The sequence below is a fragment of the Notolabrus celidotus genome, chromosome 3, assembly GCF_009762535.1.
Source record: "Notolabrus celidotus isolate fNotCel1 chromosome 3, fNotCel1.pri, whole genome shotgun sequence".
NCBI lineage: Eukaryota > Metazoa > Chordata > Actinopteri > Labriformes > Labridae > Notolabrus > Notolabrus celidotus.
Window position 1 is genome coordinate 35,810,807 of NC_048274.1, and position 6,000 is coordinate 35,816,806.

Genomic DNA, 6,000 nt, shown 5'->3' on the forward strand with positions numbered 1-6,000 from the left:
TGCCTCCCGGACCCTGACTGGTAGATGATTCCAAAGGAGAGGGGCCTGATAACTGAAGGTTCTACCTCCCATACTACTTTTAGAGATTTTAGGTACAACTAGCAAGCCTGCATGTTGGGAGCGTAGAGTTCTAGAGGGGTAATAGGGCGCTATGAGCTCTTTAAGATACGAGGGTGCCTGATTTTTAAGGGCTTTGTAGGTTAAAAGAAGGATTTTAAATTCTATTCTACATTTACACTCTATGTGTTCCCGCCTGTCAATCAAGTCAGCCATGTCCTTATTTGGGCAAAAACTTGTAATCTTAATATCTTCTGAACCGTTATGTTAGAAAAAATTTCACTCCCGTACAGTGTGTGCCGATAGAGAAATGAGCTATGTAGAGCCAAGCTGTGTTTTGAACCAGGCTGTAAACATGTTTATTAATGCTGTAAAGATTGTCTTCTTTGAATGGGTGTGTATGTGGTAGCCGGTGTTTCTGCAAGAGCCTCAAGTGGATTCTTGATGAATTGCAGTTTATAACACTTCCACATGGGCTTCATATTTTGAGACCGGAGGTTGCCGCTTGGGTCCAGTGGGTATTTGTTAGTTTACTATACATACAACTTTATCGTTTTTTTAGATTGCAAAGCTGCCCAACTGTATTGTTTACATCGTACAGCACTATGGCAATAGCCATTAACTGAAGATACAGCCTCAGCTAGTGGTGGGTGGCTGAGCTACAGCTTAGGCACAGTGTATGACTGGCATTTCAGGCCTACAATGCTATAAAAATATTCCAGTCTCGCTAATTATTTACATTTGATAAGATGTATTTGGGGATATGGCTCCGCTCTGGGAGCTCCCTGCCTTCCCATGTGCCTACGTGGAATGCCAAAGCCTGAGATGGGGAGAGTACACTTGTCCTCACTTTCATGTGCATACATGAAATGCCAAAGCAGGGAGAGCTGTGTTTGTTCTGCTGAGTTTATTAAAGTTCTCCAGGCAACATTTATGTTCTTTTAAGACTGTGTTCACCAAAGTCTTCTTGTTTGTTCATACTCTGTTCTGCTGGAGAACGGTGAGCGTTTCAATCACAAAGTTATACTACTTGTTTACTTGCCCTTGTAAAAGGGCCGATCTCCACAGAGAAACTATATAATATTTTCATAAAACTTTAACCTGTTGTTAGTATACAGCATCCCTCAGAGAGATGTTACAATGTTACAATGTTACAATGTCATTTAGCAGACTCTTTTATCCAAAGTGACGTACAAACGAGAACAAGAACAACACAAACAAAGATCTAGACAAGAGGAAACAAGATCAGTACGAGTAACAAAGTGCTTCAAGTCAATTTGGGTGCAGGTACTGCCAAGCAGTGTAAAGGCAATGCACAAAAGTAAGAAAGGATTTTTTTTTTTTATATATATCTAAAATAAGGAACATCTACAATGAAGCAACCAAACCATTTAAGACTTTCCGTTATCATCATCAACAATTAACATCACCACAATAATGACCAAAGTACCAAGTGCTGGGTCACTACAGAGCTGAACACAGATTCCCAGAGTAGAGCAGGACCGTGCGAGTCAACTGTAGCTGGAAGACATGATCTTCCACTGGGGACAACAGTGGAGAACAGTCTAGCTAAGTGCATAGTGCTTCTTAAAGAGCTGGGTCTTTAGCTGTCTTTTGAAAGTAGAGAGGGACTCTGCAGATCGAATGGAGTTGGCCAATTCATTCCACCATTTAGGGGCAACAGAAGAGAAGAGTTGAGCTAGTGATTTTGAGATGGTCAGAAACTTTTAAAAATCATATTTCAAGATGTATTGTAAATCCAAATTCAACATAAGAGCTTATGCCTCTTCAGGGTGTGTGACTACATCCAGCATTTTGACTTTTGAGATGTTGTTGTAGCTGTTTCATTCAGGCCTGTGTGATCTAGTGGGAGTATCATATGCTTCCTCAAAAATAACATTAAAATCAAAGCCTTTCTGTTTTTGTAAAAGGTGATGCTTTTAAATTTAGAGAAGTATGTAAGCAGCCATATCAAGAGAATGCAATGTTGCAAAAAATAAGAGTCTAATATTTCCTCGTATGATAATAGTTATAAAACTAATCTGATTGGCATCAACGCACACATTTTTAAAAAATGTTTTATTATTTCTATTCCCATACCTTTTGGTTTTAGACTGAGGATTGGTGCAGAGAGATATAGATTTTGGGCAGAAAGAATGTAGCTACATCCCTGGTATCATATTTGGTATTCATCATACATAAGTTAGTATACATAAAGATCTGTTATGTTAACCGGATTTTCTTTAGCAGCACATTCTTTCATCTGTTTGCTCTCTGTTTTGTTGTCTCAGGTTTCACATCATCTAACCATAATAACGCACATTTCTTTAAAACCCTCATTTGAGAGGTTGACATCTAAGGGACACCTACCAAAAGAATATGATATCAGTAATCATCATATGTGTTTGTGTGTGTGTATGTGTGTGTGTGTGTGTGTGTGTGTGCGTGTGAGGTGGGATTCCCCTGCTTTCACTTTGAAGTAAAGGGGATATTTACATGAAGAGGGAGATGTCATCAGTTGTCAGCCAGGTGCCAGGAGTCGGCAGAGAAACAGAGAAAACATTTCCTGTCCCATCAGCACCTGGGATTTCTGTCTATGATGACATCACACAGGCCTGTGCCAGTAGTAGTGCTAACTGCCTGGTGTGAGTGTGTGTGAGACTGTATTTGAGTGTATGATGTGTTTCAGTGTTTGTTGCCAGGCAGAATTAGGCCCGCTGCTCCCGTGGCATCAGGCCCAACTTTTTTTCACATTAACTTCTGTGATTTAAATCCACTGTGAAATGTGTGTACAGTGTCTGTCATATACACTCCACCTCCACATATCCACACAGCAGCTAGTTTCCTCTGACATTGTGCTCAAGGTTGGAAGCTCAAATGCCGCATTATAGTGATGTTCTGCTTTGTTTCAGGCGAATAAGAAAAAAAAAAAAGAAACAGTGTCTGACAAAAGTACTTTAGCAAGTCAAAAGGTGAATTTCGACCAAGAGTTCTCGGGTCTTTTAGCCCCCAGAACTACTTTACCCTGAACTAAAAGGTCCCTGTGCCCCCATTGTTGTCTGCGTCGACCGCAGGCTAAAGTCACGGGTAGAATGTGTAAATCAGGCCAGTGACGTATGGAGGGAAAAAAAGTAAATGCATTACACCACCAGACCAGTAGAGGGCAGTAAAACAAAGAGGAATGCCATTCATCACAGATGACACCATAGAGGCAGACGGACAGGCAGGTATCATTATGAGCAATACAACAGTTAGCCTGTTAGCATGAAGAGACTCAGCTGGCCCTGTTTTAGATGGTTCTATATTTCATCACAGATGGATTCACTGAATCAACACGTGAGAGGAGATAAGCGCGAGTAGCAAAGACGTTTCAACACGGCTTTAAAATCCTTTATAACACAAAAAGCCGTGGCAGAGATCGGCCGGTGTTTTGGTGTAAACCGCGACCCTGTTAACTGGAGGCTTTCAGCCGGATGCATCCCTCATAAACGTCTTTAGACAATCATTAAATATCTGATGAGGATATTTTGAAATCTTAATAAAAAATAAACTAGTTTGCATTCCCAGGAACTCCCTCTGTGTTTCAACAGCTGTGTAAACTCCACAAACACTGACACGTTCAGCTGAAGGTCTCCAGTTTACAGGGTCACTTTTAAAACCGTAACACCAGGAGAGACGCATTCACGGTGGGCTGAGAGAAGACTACTGATACAAGCTGCTAAATCAAGAGAATCACAGCTTCTTCTTTTGAAAAGTACACACACATACAAAAAAGATAGAACAAATAAAAACTAATGAAAGAAAGAGAAATCAAGTGAATCACAGATGTGTGTGATGTTAGTGTGGACGGCAGGGGGAATAAAAACACTGCAGGTAATCTACCAATCAGACACGTTCAGCATTGCAGGCCCTGCCCCCCAAAAGCCCTGGACCCTTTGAAAAGTACTACCCCCCTAGCTAGGGCTTTTTAGGGGGGAGATTATCTACCCCTGAACTAAATTTAGACCCTGGGTCCACCGGTCGCAACGCACATAGTTCTGGGGTAAAGTTCCTCTGGTTGAAAAACGCCTAAAACAACAGCAACCTGGAGGAAGACCAGGTCACATTTCAAGGTGAAACAACATCTTTGATATGTTATAACCCTAATTACATATTGATAGTTAGTCAATACAGCTAATGTAGACACTGAACCGATTTTTCCGTCATGTAACCATCATCTAGGGTTATTCTTCTTCATCATCAGGGCTTGTTTTTCCTCACAGCCCAATGAAAACCTGAAGTGATCCCACCATAGCTGAATGACTGTCCCATTGGTAGAGGTGTAGTGTTTATTGACCCACAATGCATAGAGCTTTAACTTTATTGATAGTATCCAGAGTTGACAGCAGGATCAGTCTGAATCTAATGTTAATAGATGGTATGTGTTTACTACAGGTCCCACACAGTCAGTCAAGGTTCACACTAGTTTGCAGTCTTTATGAGAGAAATCGACAAATGACGGGGGCTCAATTTGGACTTTACTGTGATTCTTCTTTGATAACTTAAACTCAAGGTTCGGCGGCTTGATAAAACTCTCCCTCCATCTCTGGGCAAGATGTGCAGAATGAGCTCATCCAGGAGCCAAGCAGAGGAAGTTTCCAACTGTTATGACGAGACTGGGCAGAAAGATGACTGGACGATGTTTTAATATGCTGTTTAATTCCTATTAGATACGGTCTGGTGCTGCCCTGGAGTTTCACTGTATGTGGCAGGCTTCCCACAAACACACACAAAACACACACACAGATACCACACTGTCTAATGCCTCCTTTTACAGCGCTGCTGCAACATTAGTGGGAGAAATACTGTCAGATCGGTCTTTGAGAGAGTCAGTAAATCAAACAGCAGCACACAAACCACAACAAATGTGACAGAGTTGTTTCATTTACAATAGAATAAAGTTTTAAAGTCATCACATGCCCCACATTTAATGAAGTTTAGAGCATGTCAGTGTGTGTTGATTGATTCTGTTGTCTTATAATGCAATGCTCAGCAAAAACTGAGGAGTTACTCACAGCTGAAGACAATTAAACAATCGGGCCACACTGTAAAACAAAAATAAAACATTAAATCATCAGTATTTTCTTGTCATAGTGTGTCTGGTTGATTTCCTGTTTACAGCAAATTATGTTCATTCCTTATACTAAGGATGCAAAAACAGTTTTAATGTTTGTATGGATGGGCACACAGCTTTGTTTCTGTTCTGTATGATCTTTAGTATTCTCTCAAAGTGCTATGGAGCAGTTTTAGCATCTCTGTTTTGTTTGTGTTGTGAGAGCTCAATGGGATCTACAGATGATTTACATTTACAGCCTTTGATTCCACAACATGGTGCTGGGCACACACTGTGCAGTGTTTATAATGTGAAGGGGGTTTACTCTGCACTGAATAAAATGTATGATATACTTCCAAGTAGACTTTGAGACATTTATCCTAACCACTGTATGATGGAGGATATGTCTCCTCTAACAAAGCCCCCTGATGGGCACTGTTCAATTCTGCTGGTGACATAATTCAGAGCCAGTCTGCCTGCTGGGTTGCTGCATACTTTTTTAAAATCAACACCTTATTTATATTCAATAATTTGTATTGATTTTAAAAACGTAATAGTAATAATGATAAAGATCGACATAACCATAGCCTTATCATTAGATGCTAGAGATACAGGACATGAGAAAATTGATACTGAAGGCGACTTACAAAAACCCCCAAACATAAATCACACTGATTTTTCAGGTAAAACACATCTTTCCACTATTAAAAATATATCTAGTTACTTAACTGACCTCAGAGATGTGGTCGTAGATAGCCGAGCTGTATAAAGGCCTTATGTAAAACTGTACTGACCAAGCTTGTCCCACACAGAATATGTCACTCTCTCAAAACCAGCTTATTTTATCCTGA